This window comes from Canis lupus, chromosome 26, assembly GCF_048164855.1.
Source record: "Canis lupus baileyi chromosome 26, mCanLup2.hap1, whole genome shotgun sequence".
NCBI classification, from domain to species: domain Eukaryota; kingdom Metazoa; phylum Chordata; class Mammalia; order Carnivora; family Canidae; genus Canis; species Canis lupus.
In genome coordinates this window covers 4,593,776-4,613,546 of record NC_132863.1, presented here as the reverse complement: position 1 = coordinate 4,613,546, position 19,771 = coordinate 4,593,776, and the positions used below count along the sequence as shown (strand labels likewise).

The following is a 19,771-nucleotide window of genomic DNA, read 5'->3' as shown; positions in this document are numbered from 1 at the left end:
ATATACTTAACTGTTTCCTTGTCCTATAAAGATGAACCTCTCAGATTTTATTTCAGGTACCACCTGAAGCAAACTGCAGGGTCCAGAGGTTTTGAATACTTAGATTTTGAAGACTTCTAGGAATCAGGTGTCTGATTCGGACGGTTGCTTCTATCCTTCTCAACTCTGTACTCAAAATACACCACTTCTCACTTGGCACAATCATCAGAAATAATGTGTAGCTTAATAGAACTTCTCCATTAAAAGGTTTTGGAAATAATATATGAAATTAATGGTTTACAAGAATAGTTTTAGACACTTGAAAACATAGCTAACCTAAAGACCTTCAATGCACCATGAATACATTCATTCCCCGACTAAAAATGAATCCCAAAATTGGTTTTGATTTTTATTTAAAATTCAAATGTCTGATGTCCTTAAATTGAACAAATGATATTTAAAAATATCCATATCAGTCTCCAACATCTGCAGATTGTGATTTGCATTTTGAAATTGGCTGCTTGAAATGAACGACATGAGCACTGCCACTCTTCCCTGCCTCCCTCCAGTTAGTTAATGAAATGCGAGAGGTCAACCCTTTGTCCTTAAATTAGTTCCCATAAAAATCTTTTTGTACTTTGCTGCTTGTTATGATGTCTTGAGGCTGAAGGAAACGTTGCTATTAATTACATCTTTGTTGAATATGGATATCTATTCAGAGTTAGTTGAACAGTTTCAAACAAAATTAGCATCTTGCGACACTCAGGCCAGCTTTGGGTTGGTTATCAAGAATATTTTTCTTTTTTTTCTTTAAAAAATTTTTTTTTAAGCAGCTAAGAGAATGCTCTTTGGCAAGTGTGTATTATCTAATATATTCAGCTTTCAGTTGCTACTTTTTTCCAGATGAAGATGAGCTTAATTGAGGTTGTCCTTTTAAGTTTGTAGAGCCCTTCAACATCTCACACAAAAGCATCTAGAGGCTTTTCATTTGTCTTGAGTATGTTTCAGATGTACAAATATTATTTACTTTAAACTCCAAATCAAAAGGTGCACTGTAACTGTTTTAAATAAAACATTAGTCAAGACTGAAATATATATAAATTCAAAGCAAGGATTTTTTTTTTTAAATCATTTATGGGAAGGGAGCTCAGTTAACAAATTTTTGAATACAGAGTATAGGAACTGTTTAGCAATGCACTTCAAGCAAGCACTTAATAAAGGAATTTATTTTCAGTTCTCCAAAGATAAATACTACAAACCCACTCTACAGCTGAGCTATGAAGTTAGCTTCCCATTTTCAAATGCTTTTAAACGTTTGCTTGAATGGGATGGGGTAAAGTTTGGTTTTGAAGAAGTGAGATTGATCAGTGAAATGTACCCAGTGTACTTGTCCACGGGGCCATTTGGAAGGAATGAAGAAAAACTATTCAGCCCCAGGCTCAGGGCTATACAAACCAGTTTGTATTATGAGGGTTATAAAGGTTGGTAAGTGGGACTCCAGCCCTGGAAGGGATACCCAATCTTGTGAGCATTGGAATCAAGACATTGGAAATTATAATACATCCTAGGGAAGATGGAAGAAACTGTGAAAAATAGACGAAGTTCTCTTTTTGTTCTTAATAGAATAAAAATAAGTAAAGCCCCAAGTACTACACAAACAAAGTAGATTAACTAGTTTAGGAATAAAATTCTCAAACCCTGTGAAGGCTAATTATTCCCTATTGCAGGGAAACAAAGAGTATGAATCTTTCTTCCTCCCATCAATATCTTAAAAAATATGTTGTAGTGATTTTTATTTCTTTCATTTTCCTCCTGCTCCTTTCCAGAATATGGACCCAGAGTGTCCCTTGTTGTGAAGCATGCCCTGGGAAGAGGCGCTAACCTTGCATCGCTTTTAAGTGAAATATACATTTTTCTTTTTAAATGGAAGCTCACAATGACATTGTGTAGAAGGGATCCCAGCACCTCCCACCCCACCCGCCTGGATTATCACCATGTCTCCTTGAGCTGCACCTCTGGAAAAAAATGTGAAGGAGGTAGCCCTCTGGAATGAATAAATTCTGCAGCTGCCTGTAATTATTTATTAAAATAGATTAAAGAAATAGGCTAAAAAGGAATCCGCCACCCATGTTAGAGATAGCATAATAAGAGGACACAGAAGAGAAAATTAATACCAGGGAGGAAAGAATGTTAGATATGTGTGTTCAAGAATACAGCCATCTCCGCATTGTTGGCTCACATGCAGACATACTCTCGGTTTTCATTTGGCCGGGTGGGCTTTGCTAATGAAAACGTGGGTTACTAATACGGATGTGTATGTCTCTAATTAACATTAGAATTGAGTGGTAAACATAACCAGGAGAGAATTCCAGAGATGGATGGGCTGAAAGAGAAGCGAGTGTATTGGGGGGAGGGCGAGGAGGCAGGTTCCAGAGAAGAAATCGGTCAGCCCTTGTTCAGATGGGCTTAATTTTGCCACTTGAGTCAAAATTGGAAACCCGTTTTCTAGCACAATTGCTTCAGTGTTTAGTGGGCACTGTACTTACAGGCTCCTTTTATTGAGGGAGAATTTTATAAACTTAGCACACCATCATCAAACCATCCTGGGGGTCAACTTTCCACTTGTGCCTCTAGCTCTTACGCAAGTACTTTTATAGTGTCTTCTAATATATAGGATTTATCTTCGGTTCTGAGAAGAGCTTTTAAACTTAATCCCTCGCTGGAGTACTAATTTGTTTCTTCATCCTTAAAACAGTACTTGCGATTAACTTTCATCACATGCAGTAGATTTTTTTAAATACAGCCCCTCCAGAAAAGTAGGTTTGTATTCATTTTTTGCTTTCCTGCTGTTGTTTGTGATGGCTGGGGGGTGAGTACAGTGAGAGGGGGAGAAATATTGATCACAGATGCTGATTCTATTAATGTATTTCTTCTTTTTTTTTTAGTCCAAAAAAGGTAACTAGAAATTATATTTGGAGACAGCTGCCTTAGAATGTTTCAAATCGTATTTGGCTAAATAAAACAGAACTACCACCCATCTAAAAAAGGGATGATATTTAAGATATGCTTCAATATGCCACAATTTATCCCCCCACCTCCGCTTTTTTCATTCTGGCTTATCCCATGCTATTTGAGTATAATATTATTCCATGATGTTTATGTATGAAAGACAATACACTTGCATATGTTAGAGAGAAGAAAGCTTTTTCTAGGAAAATGAACATTTCCCCTTTTCTTACGATTTCCGTAATGATTTATCAAAGTAGCAAAATGCCTTATTTGGAAGGCTGTGTTATCTCTAAAGACAATCTGCGTTTTACTTCCTTTCATACAAGGCTAAGGTAACAGAGATAATGCAGAGACCAAAAAATGCATTGGAATCCTTTTAACTGTAGGAATACTTATGAATTTTATTGAAGCTCGCATGTAACCACTTTTTAAATCCAATTTAATAAAATGTGTGTTTTTTCTTAATTATTAAATGCTCAGCCCCCAAGATTACGTCCACAGAAAATTTACATTTCCCACACAATATATGCTTTTCCTTGTTAATTTATTAGGGGAAAAGAAACCCACATATGAGCATATCCAGAGAAATGCTTTGAATTTACTCTTCTAAACATAATGCATGGTACACAGAGAGAGCAGTGGTACTGTATTTACACGTGAGCAGAAAGCAGAGACCCCCAGTGTTTCACTTCCGAAAATGAACAGAACTTTACGAAAATGTACAGCTGGAAATGTCATTCCAGTGGATCTCTACACCACAAAGCTATTACTGTTCAGTAGCTTTACCAATATTGTGCTTCTGTTTATCTGCCCATTACCATCTTAACAAAGTAAATCATTCCTGTTCTGCCCAGATCACATTTCTACACCCGCCCTCCGAAAACCAACATTTGTTACCTATAAACTGGGGACGCTCGCTCAGTGATAAGTATAATAGCTTAAATTGAATTTTCCTCCGAATGATTTAGTGAATACTAGAACACATTTTTACTTTGTTGTTTAGACTCAAGAAGGCATAAAATCTCCGCCATCTATTTATCATGTAGTTATTTTAATGTAAACATGTGTCCATTTAGATGAAGTGTTTCCATTATTAAAGCTAATTCCGACATGTCTCAGATAGACCATGAGAACGGAGCTCAACTCTTACTGATGGGGCACCGAAATCTGTCTCTGCTCAGCCTGCTGTCAGATATGTCTTCATTAGTTTTTTTGTCATTCACCGATGGCAAATGCTGTATAAATGGAATGACGATCAGGTCCGCCTTGATAACTTGTCTTATCTCATTAGTTTTCACATCAAAGTTAATCAGCAATGTGAATTGTAATTGCTAGAGGAGACAATGCGTAGATCACTGGTCGGGTTTTTTTTTTCCCCCCTGCATGGCATCTTGAAACATCAGCAGGCTGGTTGGAGCAGATAGGCTCGGAAGGAAAATGATGTGGAAGGCATAATAAGCAAGCTGCTCGGAATTAATGAGCTAACCCAATAAGAAAAGAATGGCCAATCAATGTGAGTTGGGCAAATATAATTTAGAAATAATTGCTTGATTGGTTGCCTATAGAAGACTGATTTGACCACACACAAGGATTAAGAATTAAGATGTCAAGGCAAAAAAATAATTTGGCAACTGAGGGCATGTAATTTTTTGTTTCCTTCCCTTTATGATTGAAAGAGATGGGTGTTTGATATGCTGTTCACCAGAATGAAAACATTAGACACCCTCTTGTTCTTTTTCTGTTCCCCTCACAATGCAGGCCCATTGAGAATACAATTGTGATACTCCTGGACAGGACACGAAAAAGGTGCAGATTAAGAGAGATCGAGAGCGAGAGCATTCCCATTTATAGCAGCGATGCCCAAAGGCTGACTGTGTTGGTACGAGGTGTTTTCATCTGCAGAGCTGCAACATCGTTTGGAGGCATGACCAAGTGAGAGATGCGGATGTTTGCAAAATATATCGATTGTCTGTCCTAGGCCCAAAGAGTTCTGCTCACATCTCCTATTGCAATTTTTCCTAGAGCTCCTAATGTGATTTTCCCTACAGCTATTCACCAATTAGTAAAGGTCCCTTGCTATAGTCTTCTGTCTAAACTATTGGGGAGGTTCAGCCAGAAGGTAAATTTGCTTTGATCTACATTACACCTAATTGAGTCACCAGCAATGTCTCTATCCCAACATCAAGAAATGTGAAAATGTTAGATTATTTCACTGGGGATTAAACCTAATTTTCGCGTGTTCTGCATTAACCTATTAGGCTGGCTAATCTGCATTGCTAATGTGGCTGAGGCAGCTGTCACAGCTAAAGAAAAACATGATCATGCAATCCTTGAATGAATGATTCCCGGCCTGATTAGTCTTAGTGAAGTTAGCTGAGCCCTGGTGATAAGGAAGGGAAATTCCCAGGTTGCCAATAGCTTTGAAAATTATCAGACTGTAGGCAAAAATACACCTCATGATTCACAGGCTTCGGTCCAAATGCCGAGTTGAGTGACATTATTTAAGACTGACTAAGGCTAACTAGAATTGTCGCTCGCATAAATGTTTGTGTTTATTTTAAGGGACTAATGTAATGGATGCAGATTTAAATGCTAATAGAAGCCAGCCAGACACATAAAACCCCAGGCGTTGTTACTCTGTTGGTCTTTTATTAACACAGATTAAATTGTAATATTTTCTAGATAAATTGGCAAAATCAGGAAGATGCATTGCCCCCCAGAATGCTGGATAGAAACGACTCTTGCAAGACTTCTAGTTTTCTCATGGATGTACAGTGCAGGTTTACACTTTAGCTATTCTCCTTCTTTGCTGGCTTTTTTTTTTTTTTTTAAAGAAAATTAGGAAAAGACATATATATATTTATAAGAATGAAAATGGGTTTCTCCTCATTGGCCAGAACCCCTCTCTCTGCTTGTCTACTTAATTGCAAAGGGTAGGCGTGTATTTTTCTTCATCCCTGCACTTTGTGTGGAGACAGAACTGGCTGCCTCCCCCTGCTTCTTGTCCATTTGATTTCAAAGGCCAGAAAACCACCATGATGGGTAGCCTTCAGTTGTGGGAAGTGTTCAAGGGGCTGTGGTGGCTGCAAATAGAGTTAGGAGTCCATTTAATCCGATTACTGCTTGTACACAATTGGCCTGCCCAACCCACTGTGGACAGAAGCCTTTACTTTGTTTTTATTAGCCAAGAATCAGTTATCAGAAAAGTGGAATTTTGCCCCATCAGATTGCCCAGACAATCAACAGAAAATAAATGAGGAAATAGTCTAATGTGTCAATATTTATCTATTGGCCCTAATTGGACTTGTTGAGCATGTGGGGATGGCAGCTCTAGTTTATCTGTGCACTCTTGATCGCCCCTCCCATTGTGTAGACACTATAGCTGCCACACACAGGGTAATGACATCTCAAAGGCCAAGAGCACTGTCTGGAGAATAAATGCATTTTAAAGGTCTAAGAACACTGGTCTGCAAAGCCAGGGAGAACTCAGGAGGAAGTAGACCCCAGCAAATTGCAAGGCATTTGTGACTGAAGTGGGGCATCCTTTCCCACCCAGGTTCCTGGCACATTGTCTTCTGGTTTTCCAGGAAGCTCAGCTGGTTCCAAGCCTGTGGGGACAAGGCCTTCCTCCTGTTCTTGTTGCCTATTGTTGGTTTAAAGGTAACAGTAATCAAAATCACTGTAGCTAACAATATTTGAGCACTCATTACGTACAAGATGAGATTCTAAGCATCTGACATTTGAATTCCCCCATGCCCCAGAGATGACTTCTCCCATGAGGCCCATTTTCCAGATAAGTAGCTAAGGCCCCAAGAATAGCTTGCCCAGGGTCACTCAGCCAGTGGTGCTAGAACCAGGCCTTGAACCTAAGTAGTCTGACTCCATATTCCTAATTACCACCAGGCCCCAGGGTCCAGGCCTGACCAGAGAACCAGTGTCTCCTTAAATATTTCACCCCAGGCACTCAGTTTGCCTAAGCACCAACCAGAGTCCCCTTCCCTGGACACCTTCTCTCCTGTCAGTGACTGATCTTTCTCCTCCATCCTGAAAAGCCCGAGTCCACGACCATTGGAGTAGAAATTGGAGTAGAAATGGTGCATAATCAGTTGCTTATGATCCCATTGACCAAGTGTTTCCAATAACACAATCCACTCAGTCCTCACAGCATCTTTTCACGGAAGGAGGAACAGAAATTTCTATTATCCCAGCCTCCTTTTTAGGCCTCTCAGACCACAGTGACACTTGAGTCCTGAGTCAGTGAAATCACTGCCTAGGAGTCAGGCCTCTGCAACTTATCTGAACCACAGACAATGCCTGTGAACTGACTTCCTTTCCCTTGTGCAGCTGAAAAGCAACCTCCCCCGGCCCTCCTCCCCAGTTGTCCGAGATGAGCTGTGGTTCTCAATTCATTCCAAGAAGATTGCAAATGGATCAATCACAGAGTACAACACACACTGGATTGGACCTTAGACAGACACAGAGCCACAATCTCTTCTATAGCCAGCCTATTGCACAAAGTTAATGGGCTTTTTTCTTTCTAGCTGGATCAGATAGCATCCTGGGAAGTCTTTGTATCTCTATATCGCAGGATCGCTATACCGGTGTGGGAATGGTGACAAACCTACTGCTATGAATTCCTGATATTATCTTTCAGCAAATTAGATGTGCCTTCCCTATGAATAGCAGAGTGAAGAAAGCAGAGACAAATTCTTTTAAAAAAATATTTCTTTGAATTCTATATTACTCACACATAGATTATTTTCTCTTTCTACCGAATCTACTGGGTTCATTCTTTCTTTCATTATGTATTGTGCCATCACCATGCCAAATAAATTTTTGACCTCCTATAAGAGCTTCCCAGAGAGACAATGAGGGTCATTAATATTGGCATCATCTCAGTGCCAGTTGCATGGCTGTGTAATATGAATTTCTTCTTTTATAGTTCTGGAGGTCCAATGTCTGAAATGAGTCTTGTAGGACTGGAGCCACGGGATCAGCTGGCTTTGTTTCTTCTGCAAGTTCCAGGGGAGAATCCATTACTTGCCTCTTTCATATTTTAGAGGCTATGGCATTCATTGACTCATAGATGCCTCACTCCAAGTTCTGCTTCTGTGTGAAACCCCTTCTCTCCCTCTTATAACGATCCTAGTGAATACATTGGGCCCACCAAGCGAATCCAGAATAATCTCCCCATCTCAAGATCCTTAACTTGATGCTATCTGAAAAGTTCCTTTTGCCATCTAAAGTAACATTCACGGGTTCTGAGTGTCAGGACTCAGGCCTCTCTAGGGGGCCATCATCAACCTACCACAATATGCACTAGATCTTGGGAAGAAAGGCTAAGTGCTTGTCGACCACTCATTTATTCATTCCTTTGTCCATCTGCAAATATTGACTTGCAGGCACTAGGGCTGCTGCAAGGATCAGGATGGTGTTCACATTGGCATGTTGTATCTAGGAAATGAGTTTGCCACCCACTAAATAATCACACTGAAAGCCAGTTCATTGCCGTTGGGGTTCCAGCAGGAAAGGAACAGTGAAGAGAAGAGATGATGGGGCAGGTAGAGCTAATCCGGAGCAGGCACTGGTGTCCAGAAAGCCTTCCTTGAGAAAATGACGTTTAAGCCAGGAGCTGAGGGAAGTGTTGGACTTTGCTAGGAAAAAAGTAGGGAAAAGTGAAAAGCTACAAAGCCAAAGTGGCCACCCAAGCCTCAAATAATTGTCAGTCTAGAAGAGAAGTGTTTAATTGTGGTGACAATAGTTTTACTCTACTGTAGTCAAACTTGAGGTCCCTGCTGTGAGTGAGCATCAGTGTTTGTGCTGTTTCCTAAAAGGGTAAGGAATCCCTGGAGGTGAGAAGAATGGGGGGTAAGTCTTGTGTGTGTTTAGCTGTGTGTTTAGCTGCAAAGGAGGCAGAAAGCTTTCCCAGTTTTTCAGTCCTTGTGTCCCAGCCCTCATCTGAAGAGAGGCAGACTTTTGCTGTGTTTATTCCATTCAACTACAGAGTTAATGTTGGTGCAGAGCCAATTGGCCCTTCTTCTTGGAAGGCCGAGGTATACAAGAGTTTCTGACAGATGAACTTTCCTCCCTTCTGATTGGACTTGGTGGTTGCATAACTTCCATGAGCCAAATGTTCTGTCCTGAGCCTCAGGATTGCCCCTCATGAGAAGCCTCTTATTCACTACAAAGGAAGTGGTAAATTCACAGTGAAGAAGCCTGGTAGGCAAAATTCTTTAACCAAGTGATCAGAATTAACACAACCAGTAATTGGATTTGACATAGTGCACCTCTTTATAGGATGCAATGAAAAGTGTACAACATCAACAAAACTCAAAGACAACCTACAGAATGGGAGAAGATATTTGCAAATGACATATCAGATAAAGGGCTAGTTTCCAAGATCTATAAAGAACTTATTAAACTCAACACCAAAGAAACAAACAATCCAATCATGAAATGGGCAAAAGACATGAACAGAAATCTCACAGAGGAAGACATAGACATGGCCAACATGCATATGAGAAAATGCTCTGCATCACTTGCCATCAGGGAAATACAAATCAAAACTACAATGAGATACCACCTCACACCAGTGAGAATGGGGAAAATTAACAAGGCAGGAAACAACAAATGTTGGAGAGGATGCGGAGAAAAGGGAACCCTCTTACACTGTTGGTGGGAATGTGAACTGGTGCAGCCACTCTGGAAAACTGTGTGGAGGTTCCTCAAACAGTTAAAAATATACCTGCCCTACGACCCAGCAATTGCACTGTTGGGGATTTACCCCAAAGATACAAATGCAATGAAACGCCGGGACACCTGCACCCCGATGTTTCTAGCAGCAATGGCCACTATAGCCAAACTGTGGAAGGAGCCTCGGTGTCCAACGAAAGATGAATGGATAAAGAAGATGTGGTTTATGTATACAATGGAATATTACTCAGCTATTAGAAATGACAAATACCCACCATTTGCTTCAACGTGGATGGAACTGGAGGGTATTATGCTGAGTGAAGTAAGTCAGTCGGAGAAGGACAAACATTATATGTTCTCATTCATTTGGGGAATATAAATAATAGTGAAAGGGAAAATAAGGGAAGGGAGAAGAAATGGGTGGGAAATATCAGAAAGGGAGACAGAACGTAAAGACTGCTAACTCTGGGAAACGAACTAGGGGTGGTAGAAGGGGAGGAGGGCGGGGGGTGGGAGTGAATGGGTGACGGGCACTGGGTGTTATTCTGTATGTTAGTAAATTGAACACCAATAAAAAAAAAAAAAAAAAAAAAAAGAAAAGTGTACAACAGCTCTTCTGGGGTCTTCCTGCCTGAAATTCTTCCTCTCAATATAATCAAGAGGAAACATCATACAACCTCAAATTGAGAGAGTTTCTACAAAATGGCTGACTTGTATCTTCCAAAACTGTCAATATCACAAAAGACACATCTATTCTTTGTCTCTACAGGTTTGCCTCTTCTGGATATTTAATATAAATGGACAATATATAGTCCTTTGTGACTGGCTTCTCTCACTTGGCACGATGTTTTCAAAGTTTGTAGCGTGTATCAGTACTTCATTTCTTTTTACTTCCAAATAATATTCCCTTGCAAGGATACATCACATTTTGTTTAGGCATTCATTGATGTGCATTTAGATTGTTTCTGGTTTGTAGCTATTCTGAATAATGCCGCCATGAACATTCATGTGCAAGTTTTTGTGTGGACAATTTTCATTTCTCCTAGAGGTATACGCAGGAATGGAATTTCTGAATCATATGCTAACTCTGCTTAAACTTTGAAGAACTGTCATACAGTTTTCCAGAGTGGTTGCACCATCTCACATTCCCACAGTGTATGAGGACTCCAATTTGTCCACGTTCTTGCTAACACTTGCTATTTCAGCCATCCTAGGAATTCTAAACTGGTAACTCACTATAGTTTTAATTCTTTATACTATTCCTTTTTTTAAAGATTTTATTCATTTATTCATGATAGACATAGAGAGAGAGAGAGAGAGAGAGAGAGAGAGAGAGAGAGAGAGGCAGAGACACAGGCAGAGGGAGAAGCAGGCTCCACACTGGGAGCCCGACACGGGACTCGATCCCGGGACTCCAGGATCACGCCCTGGGTGGAAGGCAGGCGCTAAACCACTGAGCCACCCAGGGAATCACCTGATTCTTTATACTATTCTTAAAACCTTTCTCTAAGTCCGAAATTATGTCAAAACAGAAAATGGAAAGAAAATGTCCCATACTATAATTAGTCCTAATGAAAGGACATTGGAGAGAAATCCTTTCTTTTTCTTGGGCTGAGTTGATGAATCAGCAAATAGATTCTGAGGATAAGAACAGAGCCAGTGACCTGAGTTCCAGAAATTTGGATACTTTCTGGATTCAATGTTTCTATTCATTCAATCAAAAAAACATTTATTGGGGATCCCTGGGTGGCTCAGTGGTTTAGCGCCTGCCTTCAGCCCAGGATATGATCCTGGAGTCCCAGGATCGAGTCCCACATCGGGCTCCCTGCATGGAGCCTGCTTCTCCCTCTGCCTGTGTCTCTGCGTCTCTCTCTCTCTCTCTGTGTCTCTCATGAATAAATAAATAAAATCTTTTTTTTAAAAAAAAAAGAATTTATCAAACTCCAGTTAAAATAAGTTAATAAAATGAACTCAAGGAAATGTGTACTGCTATACTTTCCATGTAAAAGTGAACTGCCTTTGAAGCTTCTTCCTGGTGGAGCTTGAAACTAACACATTCAGGAGTGCAAAAGATGCATACCAAGTATGAAAACCTACATTTATCTGTTCCATTAAGAGACCACAGTCAGCATTGCCACTATGATTAGAGCTATCATCTGGTAAAGTTTATGGTAATTTTCTGTCATCTGCCACGATCCATTTGGCTTTTGCAGAGGCCATACAGTGAATTAGATGAGCATATAATGGGGACCACCACCCTTGCATTCTTAAAGTCTCTTTGAGAGTGATGCAATTCTTCGTGGGATGTGTCATGATTCTATCTTGGCCAGGTCAGAGGAGGAATGGTTTCAAAGGCTTCCACTTGGATATTCCTTCCAAATTATTTCTTAATCTTCAAAAAAGAGAGTCAATGTAAGGATTCTTCCAGGTGTTAAGGACCTCCATCCTGACTATGCATATGGGTACTGAAAAAATAACCTTAAGGTGGTTGTGAGGATCCACTGGAAACACTGTGAGATGGACTTGGACCAGAATTTAATTTGTCACCTGATCTGCATAAAGCCCACTCAAATAGAAGGTCACTCTAATAGGATCTAATTCTGCTGTCCCTGTCAGTTCACATCTATATCAAATAGCTCTCTAAAGGCCTGCATATTTCCTTTTCTTTAGTGCACAAGGACTATGGCACATGTCCAATGGTTGGCTAAATTGACTGAAAACCAAATAGGACACAGAAAAAAATCTTAGAACATGGAGGAAACTCAAAAATTCCAGACCCACATAAAAAACATGAACTTCATATCTGGGTTGGATGCCTCCTTGGTAAGGCTCAATATCATCTGTAAAGTGGATTATTAATGCCTACCTTGCAGGGACATTCCAAGTCAATATAGAGAACAGAAGGCATGACACAAAGCAGATTCTCTATAAATAAGTAGACGTTTCTATTAATATTAACAATGGGTTATCTCCTTGCTTTATGCTTCACAGTTCATGTGGCACTCAAATATTCACATGGTACAATCTTAGTCAGTTGAAATTTGAGATATTTATGAGTATGGAATAGTTCCACTTGATACTCTGAGATAAAAGAATAATAAGCACCTGCGTATAATAAAGAAAGTGTTGCTTTGGGGCAACTGGATTTTACCAAGGAGCAAGAATTTAGTCTAAGATGAAATGAAAACAAGGAGACAGAGTTATATACTGCCTTAGTTTGGATTCTGCAAAAGCAGAACCTGAATTAGGGACTTGGGTGCTAATTCGAAGGAGGAAATCAGGAGAGTCTTATAAAAGAAAATCAATTGCTTTAATATTATTGCTGCTGTGGGAACTGAGGCTCTGCTGGGAAATCACAAAGAATGCCCTGCTATATTGTTCCTTCAAAAAACAACAACTTGAGAATTTTATCTTTTAACTCTTATCAGCGATTGATTGAAGGTTACTCCTGAACATTGGCTTCAGCTTACTTAGGGGCACCTGCTATTGAGCATGGCTCCAACAAACCTACAGAAAAAGCTTTGTGATGGGTCCTTGAAATGGACACAAAAATGGCTTAGGAGATACCTACCAAAGCTGAAATTAGAGCCAAGCTTAGGGCATATCAAACAGGACACAAAAAAGGCTCCTACATACACTCTATGTCTTCATATTCCATTACTACTCATTGGCTAAGCCACTAAGGTGTTTTATTTTTAATTAAGTTCAGTTTACCCATCTGCAGTGGTCCTATAAGAGACCATAATGATGTTGTATTTTTATGTGATTTTCTGGCATTTGCCTTGGAGGATGCCTACCACAGAGCAAGAAATTCCTTGAGAATCTCTTAAACATCATGGCTTTTCCTGATGCACAGTTACTATATGTGGTAGGAAGTAGAGAGCATGGGCTAATAGGGCCAACACAAATAGCAAAAGCAAAACGTACTACTTGGATTTGGAAGAGTGTCTAAAGGATTTGGGTTCTACAAACAGCATTTTTGGCAGTGTGGGGCAGCTGTAATCCTGTGTCCATAATTTCACTTTATTTTAAGGAGAGCTGTGCCTATTTTCTTTTAGCTGATAAGAATTCTCCTTGCATCATGAATAAATTCCAAAGCTTATGTGAAAATCCATTTGGCTCTACCTCAGAAATTTCCCAATTTCCCATTTGGGGCCTAAGTACAATGAAAATAGTTTTCTTTTAATTGATTCTGGAGAGAATTATAATCACTCTTTGGTTTGGGCCTCTCAGCTTCAGGAGGCGAAAGAAGTGTGTGTTGATTGGCTCTCTCGCTTCTTGGTGACCCCCACAAAGGTGTACACTATGTCATCTGTCCACCCCATCTATTAGGAGCCTGGGTCTATGGAATGACAATGGGGTACTGGCAGCCAGAAAGGAGATCAAAGTCTACCTGTCAGCCCAGTTTCCCCTTGATAATCAAAGAAATACAAGAGAAATAGAATTTCTCTGAATGAATTTTTTATGTAAAGCCCTTTTGAAAATGCCATTAATAATATGAGCCAAAGTTTCATAAACACTCCTGTAACTTAGAGAATACTCTTTTCTTTCTCAAGATGGAATGTACATCCAGCATCACACAATGAAATACATTCTTCTTCCTCAGCATCATTTCCCTCATGTTTAGAATTTGTAGCCTATTTGTTGAGAAGTGACAGAAGTCCAACTGGAATTGGCTTAAATTCAAAGGGAACCAGATCATGAAAGTCTTGGGTTATTTTAAAGAAACAAGGGCAGTTATCTAGAGCTATGAGAGGAATATATCTGGCCTCAGGAATAACCAGATCCTGGAACACACTTAATCCCCAGGTAGACTCTCTCTCCATCTCTTGGTTGTGTCCTTCTCTGAACATCTGCACCATTCTTCTCTCTATATGGATCTACTTTTGTCTTTCTCATCCATAAGGTAAAACTATACAGCCTTAAATAATTTCTAAACATTACATCAAAAAGCCTAGCCACCAGTACAAAGACATTTCAGCTCAAAAATTCCTAGAGAAAGACTCTAATTGGCTTACTTCACACCAACCAACTGTAGTAAGAGTTCCAGTCACAGAACAACATGGTGGACCCCTATATAAGCATGGTGAGAAGTCTCCAGAAAAAAGGAGATCATAGGTTGCCAAACCATAACTCTGTCTTACCAAAGGACTGGAACCAATGAACACTAACATTTAGTAGCTTTAACAGCTGCATTTTCTCCTTGACTTAAGCTGACACTCAGTTCAAGGAGCCAGTGATTGTGTATTTCCCAAACAGAGGTGGAAATCTTCTCTAGCCAAGGCCTGAGCCTGCCATAGTGGAATGCCCAGTTACTCACGCTGCCAAGTCCCCTTGTTCCCAGGGCTTTTCATTCCATGAACTATTACACATCTAAGCTTAGAAACAGCTCTCTTGGGCACACTGTAATACCCACCTGAATATCTTGCCAGCTGAGGTTGCTTTTGATCCAAATCAGAATTCAGTATCCCCAAGATAGAAACCCTGGGGATCAAGAATATTTAGAATTCCAAGTCAGTATTGCAGAATGATCCTCTTTGTCTTCTGTTTATTGTAAGATCAACACTTCTTTAGCAACTACTGTTACCACTCATTCATGCATTCTGCAAGACTTTATTACATCTCTAGTATGGACAAGGCACCATCTAGATTCAAGTGGTAAAAAAAAAAAAAAAAGAAAGAAGAAGAAAGAAAGAAAGAAAGAAAGAAAGAAAGAAAGAAAGAAAGAAAGAGAAAGAAAGAAAAGAAAAGGGAAAAAATGAATGCATTGATGGAACTCAGTTATTTGTTTGCATCTTGTCTCAATTCAGTTTGGGCTGTTATAATAAAAATACCATAGACTGGGTGGCTTAAACAACAAACATGTATTTATTTATTATAGTTCTGGAGGCTTGAAGTCCAAGATCAGTATGCCAGCATGGTCAGGTTTGGTGGCAGCCATCTTCCTGGCTTCTTCTCATGATGGAGACAGAGAAAAAGAGAGATGGAGGAAAGAGGCAACTCTCTTGTGTCTCTTCTTATAAGAGCATTAATCTCATCATGAGAGATCTACCCCTATGACCTCATTATCTCACAAGGGCCCCTTCTCCAAATACCATCACATTGAGGATTCATGTTTTAGCATATAAATTTGGGGGGAATACAACCATTCAATCCATAGCACATCTGTTGGAAAGACAGATGTAAAAACCACTTGTGATACAAAAATAGAATTAAGTGGCACAATAAAGGGAATTATTAACTAGAATTATTATGCTGAGAAAAAGGATAGAGGGCTCAAAGAAGAATTCATAAGGGTGATGATAATTGGAACAATACTATAGAAATGAGCAGTTTCCCAAGGTAACATGGAAGAAGAATGAATTCCAAACAGCACATGAATGAGATTTCCTAAAAATCAGAGACTTCATACTCACAACAACAGCAAACCAGTGGCTGATGAGGAATCCTGCTATAGGGATTCATGCATTTCCCATGTCCAATTTTAATTTTCCAAGAGAGTTTCCTTACTGTAGTACTGTAAGCTAAACTATAAAAAACACACTCCAAAAATATATTAAGGTGAAAATCCAAATAGAGAATTATTTCTGATTCACAAGACAATTGGCTCACACCCCCCACTCCATACCATAATTTAAGGTTTTGGATTCCTTTCATCTGTAGCTCTGCTAGCTCATAAATCTTCATGTGTTTCTATGTAGTTGATGGTAGGAGAGTATAGTGGAAGCATCCTCATCTCTCAACAGCCTTAGCCCATTGATGACACCCAATCACAAGCCTGCATTTGTTTGTCAGGAAAACTGGGAAATGTACCTTCCTAAGCAGCCACTTTTCAACTACATCAAACTCTTAGATGCAGCAAGTATTGATTTTGGTCACCAGCCAGCTACCTCTGCCACGCTTACAATAAATATAAACCATCTATAAAATATATGTACCTTTCAAACTACTGACACAAAAATGAGCCACATTAAGAATTTGAAACAGAGAAGGAATAAAGAGAACCCAAGTTTTTAAGTTCCTGCTTAAAAATATTTCAAAGAAGGTTTTATTTACCTTCAAATATGTATTATTTTAAAGATTTTATTTACTTATTTGAAAGAGACAGAAAGACAGCATGAGCTGGAGGGATGGAGGGAGAAGGCGAGAGAGAGAATCCAAGTAGACTGCAGACTTCACACTGAGTATTGGAGCCTGATGCAGGGCTTGATCTCAAAACCCTGATATCATGACCTGAGCCGAAACCAAGAGTCAGATGCTTAACTGACTGAGCTACCCAGGTGCTCTCAAATATGAGTTATTTTACAAATTTTAAAATGACAATTGGCCATTTTTAAGTAATCTTGATAAAGTGATATGATATCTTTAAATGGTATCTCCCTTCTGACTTTACTTTTGGTGTAATCAAATTCATTGTAATTTTATTTGATTAATTAATTAATTAATTTTGAGAGAGAGAGAGAGAAAGTAGAACTGGTGGGGAGGGGCACAGGTAGAGGGAGAGAGGGAATCTTGAGCAGACTCCATGCCCAGCTTGGGGCCCAGGCGGGGCCCAATCTCATGACCCCTGAGATCACGACCTGAGCTGAAATCAAGAGTCAGAAGCTTAACCAACTAAGCCTCCCAGGGGCCCCCACTGTAATTTTAAAATAAGAAAAACAAGAACGTAAACTTGTTTTTTAAAAACAACAGCAAGAGGGCAGCCTGGGTGGCTCAGCGGTTTAGCGCCGCCTTCAGCCCAGGGCATGATCCTGGAGACCCAGGATCGAATCCCACGTCAGGCTCCTTGTATGGAGCCTGCTTCTCCCTCTGCCTGTGTCTCTGCCTCTCTCTCTCTCTCTCTCTCTGTGTGTGTGTGTGTCTCTATGAGTAAATAAATAAAATTTAAAAAAAAAACAGCAAGAAAATACAATTTAATTCTAAGTGTTCCAATAGCTATTATATGAATAATAAGTCAAAAGAAGAGGTGCAGTTTTCTTTTAATGTCATGCTGTTGTTTAGGTAATAAGAAATACTAAGTAATTGGCTTTAGATTTTTGTAATTTTTTCCCCTAAGTTCCTGTTAATTTCGTATTCTAGTAGTCAATGTATTTTCAGTGAAATGTAAAAATATTCCCATTCTCTTTGAGCAGTATTAATTTTTTGAGATCTTATGGCTTGTCACTTGAATCCTGTAGCTGTCATACATCTGGTATAAGCAACATTTGTTTTTGAAGTGTGTAGACCATCTCTTCATATTTCAAGATGTAATTTTACATTTATGCATTTTAAAAACAGTCTGGCCATAATCTAGATGCATGCTTCTAATTCATATACCTGCACATGTGACCTTTGTGAAAAGAAATTTGCATGTATAATCTGTGTTTACTTGTAACTCTCTGGTAATATACTGCTTATATTCTGTGGACTCAAGTTTCTGAAGTGAAACTTGAGTTTCAAAAAAAAAAAAAAACCTAAAAAGAAGAGGTATTTTAAAAGATCAAAAATAAAAAAGATCTTTTTCTTCATTGACTTATTTTGTGTATGTATGAGCTAATTTGTCCTAAAATACAATGAGATTTTATTTTACTAAGCTGCCCTTTCAAAAATTGTGCATGCAATTATACAGTTAGTAGTTAATCCTAAATAAATAATCAGAAAAGTGTGCAAAATTGCATTTTTATAGATCTTTAGCCTCATAAAACATATGCTCTGTGACAGTATCATATTGTTTGTAATCAAAAATAATAAATAAAGTTTGCATTTAAATGCCCCAAAATAAGAAGTGGGTTAAATAAGAGAAGCACAACCATGAGAATAATCTGACACCTCTGGTTATTCCTGTTCCCTTTATGCAGTTGGAATTAGCACTTCTTTTTTACCCTCTAAAGTATCTCAGTTTGGATGATAAATTATATGATCACCCTACACATGAAGACATAATATTGCATCCTAAAAATGCATGATGTATGAAATTATATAATAAAAAGGTAAATTTTTAACAATTTGTTGACATATATAAAGGAGTTTGCTATCTATAGATTTAATGCAATTCTAATTAAAATCCCAGCAAGTTATTTTGTGGATATCAACAAACTGATACTAAAGATTATATAGAAAAGCAAGACCCAGAATAGCTAACACAATAATGGGAGAAGAACAAAGTTGGAGAACTGATAACCCAATTTCAACACTTAACAGTAATCAAGACATTGTGGTATTGGTGAAAGAGTAGACAGATTAATTGATTAAATAGAACAGATAGCCCAGAAATAGACCCACAAAAATATAGCCAACCGATCTTTAATAAAAAATGTAAATATAATCCAATGAACAAAGGGGAGTCTTTTTGACAAATGGTGCTGGAACCACTGGACACCTACACGCAAAAAAAAAAAAAAAAAAGAATCTAGACATAGACCTTACATCTTTCACAAAAAAAAAAAAAATTCAAAATGAATTATCCACTAAGTGTAAAATGCAAAACTATGAAACCTCTAGAAGATTGCAAAGGAGAAAATCTAAGTTACCTCCAGTTTAGAGATGACTTTTTATTTTTTTATTTTTTTTTTGTGATGACTTTTTAGATCCAGCAACAAATGTATGATCCATGAAAGAAAAACTTGAAAAATGGGATTTCATTAAAATTAAAAAATCTGCTCTGTGAAAGATAGTATTAGGAGAATGAAAAGACGAGCCACACATCAGAAGAAAATATTTGCAGAACATATATCTGATAAAGGGTTTGCATCTAAAACACACAAAGAACCCTTACAATCTAACAATAAGAAAACAACCTAATTAAAAAATGGTCAAGATCTGAACAGACACCTCACCAGAGAAGATATACAGATGGCAAGTAGGCATTTGAAAAGATGCTCAACATCATACGTCAATAGGGAATTGCAAATTAAAACAATGAGATACCACTACACACCTGTTTGACCTAAATCCAAAACTGGATCCAACTGACGGCACCAAATGCTGGCAAGGATGTGCAGCAACAGGAACTCTCATTTACAGCTGATGGAATGCAGAATGATGCAGCCCTGTTGACAAACTGAACATAGTCTCACCATAGATCTAGCAATCATACTCCTTGGTATTACCC

General features: G+C 38.8%; 1 long non-coding RNA gene across 1 annotated transcript in view; it reads left to right on the top strand.

Annotated features, from left to right (window-relative positions):
* The window catches only part of LOC140617983 (uncharacterized), a 36,687-nt gene that overhangs the window by 797 nt on the left and 16,119 nt on the right, over positions 1-19,771 (top strand). Inside the window, exon 2 of the long non-coding RNA XR_012018143.1 lies at positions 4,747-4,920. This is a non-coding gene — a long non-coding RNA (uncharacterized lncRNA). The remainder of the gene's footprint in view (positions 1-4,746; positions 4,921-19,771) is intronic.